This window comes from Amblyraja radiata, chromosome 6 (assembly GCF_010909765.2).
Source record: "Amblyraja radiata isolate CabotCenter1 chromosome 6, sAmbRad1.1.pri, whole genome shotgun sequence".
Lineage (NCBI taxonomy): Eukaryota > Metazoa > Chordata > Chondrichthyes > Rajiformes > Rajidae > Amblyraja > Amblyraja radiata.
Window position 1 is genome coordinate 7,241,937 of NC_045961.1, and position 12,331 is coordinate 7,254,267.

The following is a 12,331-nucleotide window of genomic DNA, read 5'->3' on the forward strand; positions in this document are numbered from 1 at the left end:
AAGACCTCAACGGTGGAACAGGCGGAGGACGATGGCTGACCTTAGTGGAGCGTCACAACGGCTGGGAAGGCGGATGAAGACTGCAGCAGAAAAGGGTCTCCGGTCGTCTTGGACTCCATGCCACTGGATCCTGACCCAGATCTGTCAAGGACCGTGTGGTGGCTGTCTGTGCACCAGTCTCCCCACGTGAATCAAGGTCACGCACAGGCGTCCTCCATATAGGGAATAGCACCCTGGAGACACCCATGGTCAGCCATGACCGAAGGGGCCTAAGAAGGTACACGTGACAATAATAAACCTAAATCTCGAGAATAAGAGGACATACTTCTTGCTGAGAAGCTGCTGGAATTGGGGCTCAACACCCCCCTGTGTACCTGGGTCCTGGACATTCTCTCCACCAGGCCCCAGGTGGTCAAGATGAGGGGAAATACATCGAAGTCCCTCACCCTGAGCACAGGATCCCCCCAGGGTTGCGTCCTCAGCCCCCTATTGTACTCCCTGTACACACATGACTGTGTGGCTAGGTTCAGCTCCAAATCAATAATCAAGTTTGCTGATGACACTGTGGTGGTGGGCCTGATCTCGGACAACTATGAGAAGGCCTACCGGGTGGAGGTGGCTGATCTGGCACTCTGGTGTCAGGACAACAGCCTCCTCTTGAACATCAAAAAAACTAAGGAGCTGATCGTGGACTTTAGGAGGGCACATCATCCGAGGACGTACACACCGTTGAGGATAAATGGGGACACTGTGGGTGAGCTGTTTTAAATACCTAGGAGTCCACATCACCGAGGATATGACATGGACATCACACGCTGCAGCACTCGTGAGTAAGGCAAGGCAGAGCCTTTACCACCTCCGGCAATTGAGGAAATTCAGAGTCTCTCTGAGGATCCTCCAGTGCTTCTACTCAGCGGCTGTGGAAAGCATCTTGTCCGGAAATATTACAATCTGGTTTGGGAATTGCACTGCCCAGGACAAGAAGGCTCTGCAGAGAGTAGTACGTTCGGCCAAATGCACTATGGGAACTACACTCGCCCCCCCCTGCAGGACCTATACATCATGAGGTGCAGATCCAGAGCCAATAAGATCATGGGAGACCCCTTTCCACCCCTGCAACAGACTGTTCCAGCTGCTACGGTCAGGCAAACGCCTCCGTTGCCATGCTGTGAGAATGGAGAGGATGAGACGGAGTTTCTTCCCAGAGGCCATTCGGACTGTAAACTCCTATCTCACCAGGGACTAACTTTACTGGACCATTCTACTGTTGTGTTGTGTCTGTTTTAAATTGCTGGGTTTTTTTCTCACCAATATGTAATTACTGATTCTGTTCTATTCTGTTCTGTTGATTTGCACAATCCGCAGGCATTTCACCGCACATGTATCTTGTACGCGTATGTGACAAATAAACTTGACTTGATAGGTTTAAGTCGAGGGGGGAAAGATGTGATAGGAACCTAAGAGGCAACTTTTTTTACACAAAGACTGATAGGTGTATTCGATGAGCTGCAAACATAGAAACATAGAAACATAGAAATTAGGTGCAGGAGTAGGCCATTCGGCCCTTCGAGCCTGCACCGCCATTCAATATGATCATGGCTGATCATCCAACTCAGTATCCCGTACCTGCCTTCTCTCCATACCCTCTGATCCCCTTAGCCACAAGGGCCACATCTAACTCCCTCTTAAATATAGCCTATGAACTGGCCTCGACTACCCTCTGTGGCAGAGAGTTCCAGAGATTCACCACTCTCTGTGTGAAAAAAGTTCTTCTCATCTCGGTTTTAAAGGATTTCCCCCTTATCCTTAAGCTGTGACCCCTTGTCCTGGACTTCCCCAACATCGGGAGCAATCTTCCTGCATCTAGCCTGTCCAACCCCTTAAGAATTTTGTAAATTTCTATAAGATCCCCTCTCAATCTCCTAAATTCTAGAGAGTATAAACCAAGTCTATCCAGTCTTTCTTCATAAGACAGTCCTGACATCCCAGGAATCAGTCTGGTGAACCTTCTCTGTACTCCCTCTATGGCAATAATGTCCTTCCTCAGATTTGGAGACCAAAACTGTACGCAATACTCCAGGTGTGGTCTCACCAAGACCCTGTACAACTGCAGTAGAACCTCCCTGCTCCTATACTCAAATCCTTTTGCTATGAAAGCAAGAGGAGGTTGTTAAAGCAGGTGCTATCACAAAGTTTAAAAAGCATTTAGACAGGTACATGGATAGAACAGGTTTGGAGGGGTATGCGTCACATGCGGGCAGGTGGGACTAGTGTATAACCATATAACAATTACAGCACGGAAACAGGCCATCTCGGCCCTACAAGTCCGTGCCGAACAATTATTTTCCCTTAGTCCCACCTGCCTGCACTCATACCATAACCCTCCATTCCCTTCTCATCCATATGCCTATCCAATTTATTTTTAAATGATACCAACGAACCTGCCGCCACCACTTCCACTGGAAGCTCATTCCACACCGCTACCACTCTCTGAGTAAAGAAGTTCCCCCTCATGTTACCCCTAAATTTCTGTCCCTTAATTCTGAAGTCATGTCCTCTTGTTTGAATCGTCCCTATTCTCAAAGGGAAAAGCTTGATCACATCAACTCTGTCTATCCCTCTCATCATTTTAAAGACCTCTATCAAGTCCCCCCTTAACCTTCTGTGCTCCAGAGAATAAAGACCTAACTTATTCAACCTTTCTCTGTAACTTAGTTGCTGAAACCCAGGCAACATTCTAGTAAATCTCCTCTGTACTCTCTCTATTTTGTTGACATCCTTCCTATAATTGGGCGACCAAAATTGTACACCATACTCCAGATTTGGTGCAGTGCAGATGGGGCATGTTGGTCGGTGTTGGTAAGTTGAGCCGAAGGCCTGTTTCCACCACTGTATCACTCTATGTATTTAGGAGATTGAGGGGGGATCTTATAGAAACTTACAAAAAAGAGTGGTGAATCTCTGGAACTCTCTGCCACAGAAGGTAGTTGAGGCCAGTTCATTGGCTATATTTAAGAGGGAGTTAGATGTGGAACTTGTGGCTAAAGGCATCAGAGGGTATGGAGAGAAGGCAGGTACAGGATACTGAGTTGGATGATCAGCCATGATCATATTGAATGGCGGTGCAGGCTCAAAGGGCCGAATGGCCTACTCCCGCACCTATTTTCTATGTTTCTATGTTTCCATTAGTGTCTACTAGTTGTTCAAAAGGGAACTGCAGATGCTGGAACATCGAAGGTACACAAAATTGCTGGAGGAACTCAGCGGGTGCAGCAGCATCTATGGAGCGAAGGGTTTCGGCCCGAAACGTCGCCTATTTCCTTCGCTCCATAGATGCTGCTGCACCCGCTGAGTTCCTCCAGCAATTTTGTGTACCAGTGTCTACTAGTTACTTTGTTGAAGCCCTGTCCCACGGTACGAGTTCATTCAAGAGCTCTCCCGAGTTTGCCCTGTTTCGAACTCGGAGATTTACGGTAATGGCCGCTCGTCGGTACTCGGGGCTCTCGTGGACATTTTTCAACATGTTGAAAAATCTTCACGAGTCTTCCCATGCTTACCTGCCGTTAGCGAGTCTTCCCAAGTACCTGCCGTTAGCGCTAAGAGACGTCCCGAGCTCCGACGTACCCGCTACGTCCTCAGTGTGGACTCCCAGGTATTATTAAAGAGGTAATAATGGGGCATTTGGATAGCAGTAAAAGGTTTAGTCCAAGTCAACATGGATTTATGAAAGGGAAATCATGCTTGACTAATCTTCTGGAATGTGACAAGTGGATGAAAGGGTGCCAGTGGATGTAGTGTATCAAGACTTTCAGAAAGCCTTTGATAAGGTCCCGAACGGGAGACTGGTGACTAAAATTAGAGCACATGGTATTGGGGGTAGGGTGTTGACGTGGATAGAAAATTGGTTGGCAGACCGGAAGCAAAGAGTAGGAGTGAACGGGTCCTTTTCAGAATGGCAGGCAGTGGCGAGTGGAGTGCCGCAAGGCTCGGTGTTGGGGCCGCAACTGTTTACCATATATATTAATGATTTGGAAGAGGGAATTAGGAGCAACACTAGCAAGTTTGTGGATGACACAAAGCTGGGTGGCAGTGTGAACTGTGAAGAGGATGTTAGGAGGTTGCAGGGTGACCTGGACAGGTTGAGTGAGTGGGCAGATGCGTGGCAGATGCTGTATAATATAGATAAATGTGAGGTTATCCACTTTCTTGGCAAAAACAAGGGGGCAGATCATTATCTCAATGGGGTTAGGTTAGGTAAGGGGGAGGTACAGCGAGACCTGGGTGTCCTTGTACACCGGTCACTGAAAGTTGGCGTGCAGGTACAGCAGGCAGTGAAGAAAGCTAATGGAATGTTGGCCTTCATAACAAGAGGATTTGAGTATAGGAGTAAAGAGGTTCTTCTGCAGTTGTATAGGGCTCTGGTGAGACCACATCTGGAGTATTGTGTACAGTTTTGGTCTCCTAATTTAAGGAAGTACATCCTTGTAATTGAGGCAGTGCAGCGTAGGTTCACGAGATTGATCCCTGGGATGGCGGGACTGTCATATGAGGAAAGATTGAAAAGACTAGGCTTGTATTCACTGGAGTTTAGAAGGATGAGGCGGATTATTATAGAGACATATAAAATTATAAAAGGACTGGACAAGCTAGATGCAGGAAAAATGTTCCCAATGTTGGGCGAGTCCAGAACTAGGGGCCACAGTCTTAGAATAAAGGGGAGGTCATTTAAGACTGAGGTGAAAAAAAACTTTTTCACCCAGAGAGTTGTGAATTTATGGAATTCCCTGCCACAGAGGGCAGTGGAGGCCAAATCACTGGATGGAATTAAGAGAGAGTTAGATAGAACTCTAGGGGCTAGTGGAGTCGAGGGATATGGGGAGAAGGCAGGCACGGGTTATTGATTGGGGATGATCAGCCATGATCACAATGAATGGGGGTGCTGGCTCGAAGGGCCGAATGGCCTCCTCCTGCACCTATTGTCTCTGTTTCTATGTTTCTACGTTCATTCTCCGTGCTTACCACGAGTTGGATTTTTTTTAAACTCGGGAGAGTTCTTGGAATGAGCTCGTACAGTGGGACAGGGGGTCAGTGCCTTTTCTGTGGCGACTAATGTATACCTAGGGTAAGCAAGCCAAGAGTTTCACGCCTATGACTCAGGCCTAAAGCATTTTGCGGCGTTCAAGAAAAACCCTGCCAGTTTGAATCTTTTATTTCCACATTTTTCAATGGGATCACAGCTAAGTGAAAGAATTTTATCTTTAACTGATTATTATCCCTGGTAGATGAAGGTTTGTTAAAGACGTTCTAGTGCACCCGAGGCAGGTCGCTGGCCTTTACTGTTACAGGGGAGGACCAGAGGACACAGGTTCAAGGTGAAGGGGAAAAGATTTAATAGGAATCCGAGGGGTAACATTTTCTGTGGGTGGGTGTATGGAACAAGCTGCCAGTGGAGGTAGTTGCGGCTGGGACTATCCCATCATTTAAGAAACAGTTAGACAGGTACATGGATAGGACAGGTTTTGTGGGATATGGACCAAGCGCAGACAAGTGGGACTAGGGTAGCTGGGACATTGTTGGCCGGTGTGGGCGAGTTGGGCCGAAGGGCCTGTTTCCGCACTGTATCACTCTATGACTCTATGATTCTATGCCACCACCTACAGACAACACCAGAGGTCAGGATCGAACTGGGCCTCAGGCACTGCGAACCTGCCACTCTACCAGCTGCACCACCCTGGTGTGGCTGCTGAAGGTTTACAATCTCAGCCAGAGACCCAGCAATCTCTTCCCTCACCTTCCACAGCAGCCTGGAATAAAACTCACCTGGCCCTGAGATGTTTCCACTCTTAAGCCTGCCAAGCCAAAACAATATGTGCAGGAGGTAATTGCAGGTGCTGGTTTAAACCGAAGATAGACACAAAAAGCTGGTGTAACTCATCGGGACAATAGACAATAGGTGCGGGAGTAGGCCATTCGGCCCTTCGAGCCAGCACCGCCATTCAATGTTATCATGGCTGATCATCCCCAATCAGTACCCCGTTCCTGCCTTCTCCCCATATCCCCTGACTCCGCTATCTTTAAGAGCCCTATCTAGTTCTCTCTTGAAAGCATCCAGAGAACCGGCCTCCACCCCCTCTGAGGCAGAGAATTCCACAGACTCACAACTCTCTGTGAGAAAAAGTGTTACCTCATCTCCGTTCTAAATGGCTTACTCCTTATTCTTAAACTGTGGCCCCTGGCTCTGGACTCCCCCAACACCGGGAACATGTTTCCTGCCTCTAGTGTGTCCAAACCCTTAATAATCATATATGTTTCAATAAGATCCAGCTCAAAAAGCTGGGGTAACTCAGCGGGACAGGCAGCATCTCTGGAGAGAAGGAATGGGTGACGTTTCGGGTCGAGACCCTTCTTCAGACTGAGATTCAAGGGAGCGGGAGATACAGAGATAAGGAGGTGTTAGGCGTGAGAACGAAACATCAATAATAATATAATAATAATAATAATATATCTTTTATTGTCATTGCACGTCAGTGCAACGAGATTTAGTGTGCAGCTCCACTGATGTACAAGAAAGGTAAATAAATACAATACATAAATAAACAAGCTGAATTGATTGACGTGACCATCTGAGGGAGACTGTCCAAAGGGGGTGGGTGGGGGGGCACTCATTAGGGCCGGTTCAGAGCTGCTATAGGTCTTGGGATAAAACTGTTCCTGAGTCTAGAGGTTCGGGCGTAGAAGGCCTTGTAACGTCTGCCGGAGGGAAGTAGTTGAAACAGACCGTGGCAGGGGTGTGATGAGTCCTTATGGATGCTGAGGGCCTTCCTGAGGCACCGCGTGTGGTAGATGCCCTCCAAGGCTGGTAGCTCTGTCCCGATGATCCGCTGCGCTCTGTTGACGACGCGCTGAAGAGCTCTCCTCTCCGCCTCCGTGCAGCTGAGATACCACACAGAGATGCCATACGTTAGTATGCTCTCTGTGGTGCAGCGGTAGAACGTTGTCAGCAGCTGTTGGGGCAGACCAGTCTTTTTTAATGTCCTCAGGAAGAACAGTCGTTGCTGTGCCTTCTTGACCAGCACGGCGGTGTTTGTGGACCATGTGAGGTCTTCTGAAATGTGAGTGCCCAGAAACTTAAAGCTGGACACTCTCTCCACACTTTCCCCATAAATGGAGATTGGGGCGTATTCTCCAGAATGGGACCTCCTGAAGTCAATAATCAGCTCCTTGGTCTTGGAGGTGTTTAGTGCCAAGTTGTTATTGGCGCACCAGTCCACCAGGTTCTGCACCTCCGCTCTGTAGTTTGTTTCATCACCGTTGGTGATCAGCCCAATCACTGTTGTGTCGTCTGCAAACTTCATGATGGTGTTGGTGTCGAATGCAGGGACACAGTCGTGAGTGAAGAGGGAGTAGAGCATGGGGCTTAGTACACAACCCTGTGGTGTGCCGGTGCTCAGGGTGATGGTGGAGGACAGGTGCGGGCCCAGTCTCACTGCCTGCGGTCGCTCCGTGAGAAAGTTCAGGATCCAAGCGCATATCGGCGAGCTGAGGCCTAGCTGGTGGAGTTTGGTGGTGAGCTTGGTGGGGATGACCGTATTGAATGCAGAGCTATAGTCAATGAAGAGCATCCTCACATACGTGCCCTGTCTGTCCAGGTGAGTCAGGACAGTGTGAAGGGCCAGAGAGATGGCATCCTCTGTCGATCTATTTGCCCTGTATGCAAATTGATGGGAGTCCAGTGAGGCAGGGATGCTGGATTTAATATGGGAGAGGACCAGCCTTTCGAAGCACTTCATGGGGGGGAGTTCAAGAAAAATGTAGAGAATAGATCATCGTTAGCTAGGAGGTAACAACCAAAGATCCTATAGCAGAGATAAAATCTAATCAGGAACAATCAGACTGGTGGGAGAACTGCGAAGGGGGAGGGATGGGGAGAGAGAGAGAGAGAGAGAGGGAAAGCAAGGGTTACTTGAAGTTAGAGAACTCTAACTTGGGTGTCGACCCAAAACGTCACCCATTCCTTCTCTCCAGAGACGCTGCCTGTCCGGCTGAGTTACACCAGCTTTTTGTGTGTATCTCGAGCCGAAACAATACCTCAAGTCAAGTCAAGTCTATTCGTCACATACACATACGAGATGTGCAGTGAAATGAAAAGTGGCAATGCTCGCGGATTGTGCAAAAAAACCTACAAAACAGAATGGAACAGAATCACATATTACATATTTGTGGGAGGGAGGGAAGAAAAAAACAGCCATTTTAAACAGACACCACACAACAGTAGAATAGCCCAGTAAAGTCAGTCCCTGGTGAGGTAGGAGTTTACAGTCCTAATGGCCTCTGGGAAGAAACTCCTTCTCAACCTCTCTGTACTTACAAAATTCTTAAGGGGTTGGACAGGCTAGATGCAGGAAGATTAGTCCCGATGTTGGGGAGGTCCAGAACAAGGGGTCACAGTTTAAGGATAAGGGGGAAATCCTTTAGGACCGAGATGGGAAAAACATTTTTCACACAGAGAGTGGTGAATCTCTGGAACTCTCTGTCACAGAAGGTAGTTGAGGCCAGTTCATTGGCTATATTTAAGAGGGAGTTAGATGTGGCCCTTGTGGCTGAAGGGATCAAGGGGTATGGAGAGAAGGCAGGTACAGGATACTGAGTTGGATGATCAGCCATGATCATATTGAATGGCGGTGCAGGCTCGAAGGGCCGAATGGCCTACTCCTGCACCTATTTTCTATGTTCTCACCGCATGGCAACGGAGGCGTTTGCCTGACCGTAGCAGCTGGAACAGTCCGTTGCTGGGATGGAAGGGGTCTCCCATTGTCTTATTGGCTCTGGAGTTACACCTTCTGATGTATAGTTCCTGCAGGGGGGCGAGTGAAGTTCCCATCGTGTGTTAGGCCGAACGCACTACTCTCTGCAGAGCCTTTTGTTTCGAGCTGCTCTAGAATTTGAACATCCTTTGTTAAATTCACCAACTACAAAGCCTGTTCCCTTTGTGAATACATATGGGATGTAGCTAGTCAGTGAGGATCTCACTCTGTCTCCCGGCCCCAGGCACACCTTCCCCCTGTTGTTCCCTGTCGGCTCCACGCTTCCCCCGGCATTTACCATGAATATAAAACACCTCCGGATTTCCTTTAATCCCCTCTGCCGTGATATTTGGCTCCCTCTTTGCCTCCCCAATTTCGTTTTTTAAGTACTTCCGGACAATTTTAATACTCTTGACAGGCCCCCTTGTCTGGTACCTGTCATTCATTTCCTCTTTATCCAGGCCTCGACAGCCAGGGTTCCCCGCACTTGTTACCCTTGGATCACACCCGAAAATAAACACTTCAGCCCTGAACTCTCTCTCTATTTCCCTTTTCAATGCTTCCCACTGTGCAGATGGTGATTTACCTGCAGGTATTAGTCCCAGGAGCGCAGTAGAAAACCTGAATGAGTTTTAACTGGCACTATCGCAGTCTGCCTTTCATTTCAACTACAGGTTTATTTAATTACTCTGGATTAATTAATCAGGGAGGGCTGCTGCTACACAGCACCATCTTGACCTCAGCTGCTCTCTGTGTGGAGTTTGCACGTTCTCTCTGTGACAATAATAATAATAAATGGAATTTATATAGCGCTTTTCAGGAACTCAAAGTCGCTTTACAAGGCAAGGCAAAAAACAAAAACAAAACAAAACAAAACAGACCAAAAACAGAGCAACAATTCAAGCACAGATGAAAAGGGAGGGGGACGTGGGGCTAAGGATAGGCAGAGGTGAAGAGATGGGTCTTGAGGCGGGACTGGAAGATGGTGAGGGACACGGAATTGCGGATCAGTTGGGGGAGGGAGTTCCAGAGCCTGGGAGCTGCCCTGGAGAAGGCTCTGTCCCCAAAACTGCGGAGGTTGGATTTGTGGATGGAGAGGAGACCGGCTGATGTGGATCTGAGGGACCGTGAGGGTTGGTAGGGGGAGAGGAGGTCAGTGAGATATGGGGGGCCCAGATGGTGGAGGGCTTTGTAGGTGAGGACCAGGATTTTGTAGGTGATCCGGTGGGAGATGGGAAGCCAGTGAAGTTGTTTGAGGACTGGACAATAGACAATAGATGCAGGAGTAGGCCATTCGGCCCTTCGAGCACCAGCACTGCCATTCACTATCATCATGGCTTTTTTTTTTTTGTTTTTTTTTTGTTTGTTTATTTTATTAGAAGTTAATATAGTACAAAACAATACAGTGGCACCTAATTTTAGGTGCCAACTATGTCATACCGTAATCCATTCCATGTACAACCTCTAGTTTTATGGTATGAGAAGGAAGTAAGCAAGACAAGAAAAAGAAAACAATAGAAAGGGGAAAAAGTGGAAAAATAGATGGTAGAGAGTAGAAAAACGTGAAGTGTGGATATAAAAAATAAAAAAAGAAAAGAAAAAAGAAAAAGTGGAAAGTAGAAATAGAAGAGAAGGCCCCTTAAAAGAGAATTTTTCAAATCTATATTCGGAGATGTAGATCTATCCACGTCATGAACTGAAATCAGCAATCCTTATGGTACCGCTGCATCACATGATTCCAAAAAGTCGATGAAAGGAGACCAACTCCTTAAGAATTGGTCATATTTATCTATTAGTCGGAGTCTCATTTCTTCAAGGCGTGCTATGTCCATCATATTCCTAATCCACATTTTAACAGTTGGTATGGTCACTATGATCATGGCTGATCAACCAAAATCAGTACCCCGTTCCTGCTTTTTCCCCCCCTTGATCCCGTTAGCCCAAAGAGCTAAATCTAATGGGCCTGTCTCAACCCGAAACGTCACCCATTCCTTCTCTCCAGACATGCTGCCTGTCCCACTGAGTTACTACAGCATTTTGTGTCTAAGGCTGAGTTATTCCAGCATTTTGTGTCAACTTCGGTGTAAACCAGCATCTACAGTTCCTTCCTACATCCTACGGTGCAAACAGCATTGAAATTGAAATGACTGAGCCAATCAACTAACTGGCTAGACACAAAAAGCTGGAGTAACTCAGTGGGACGGGCAGCATCTCTGGAGAGAGGGAATGGGTGACGTTTTGTGTCGAGACCCTTCTTCAAACTGGTTCGGGATAAGGGAAACGAGAGATATAGAGGGTGATGTGGAGAGATAAAGAACAATTAATTAAATATATGCAAAAAAGTCTCGATGATAAAGGAAACAGGCCGTTGTTCGCTGTTTGTTGGGTGATAACGAGAAGCTGGTGCGACTTGAGTGGGGGAGGGATAGAGAGAGAGAGGGAATGCCGGGGCTACCTGAAGTGAGAGAAATCAATATTCATACCACTGGGTGTGAGCTGCCCAAGTGAAATATGAGATGCTGTTCCTCCAATTCACTCTGACCATGGAGGAGGCCAAGGACAGAAAGGTCAGTGTGGGAATGGGAAGGAGAATTCAAGTTTCCAGCAACCGGGAGATCAGGTTGGTTCACACGGGCTGAGCGAAGGTGTTCCGTGAAACGATCGCCCAGTCTGCGTTTGGTTTCGCTGAGTCTCGCTGATGTATAAGAGTCCACATCTTGAACAATGGATACAGTAGATGAGGTTGGAGGAGGTGCAGGTGAACCTCTGCCTAACCTGAAAGGACTGTCGGGGTCACTGGACAGAGTCGAGGGAGGAGGTGTAGGGACAGGTGTTACATCTTCTGCGGTTGCAGGGGAAGGTACCTGGGGAGGGGGTGGTTTGGGTGGGAAGGGATGAGTTAACCAGGGAGTTGCGGAGGGAACGGTCTCTGCGGAAGGGGGAAAGGGGTGGAGATGGGAAAATGTGGCTGGTGGTGGGATCCCGTTGGAGGTGGTGGAAATTGTGGAGGATTATGTGTTGTTTGTGACGGCTGATGGGGTGGAAGGTGAGGACTAGGGGGACTATGTCTCTGTTGTGACTAGGGGGAGGGGGAGCAAGGGCGGAGCTGTGGGGTACCGAGGAGACATGAGTGAGGGCCTCATCTATGATGGGAGAGGGGAACCCCTGTTCCCTAAAGAATGAGGACATCGCGAATGTTCTAGTATGGAACACCTCATCTTGGGAGCAGATGCAGCGTAGACTGAGGAATTGGGAGTAGGGGATAGAGTCTTTGTAGGAAGCAGGGTGGGAAGAACTGTAGTTGAGATAGTTGTGGGAGTCAGTGGGTTTGTAATAGTCGCCAATCAATAGTCTATTACCTGTGATGGAGACTGTGATCAAGAAAGCATATGACAGGGTGGGAATATAAGATTCCCAGCTGTTATCAAATCCAAGTAAATTTGAGTGCAGGCTGAAAATTGGTGGTGAAGTTGATGGAGGTAGCACCGATGCAGTCATCAAAGTAACGGAGATAGAGTTCAGGGATA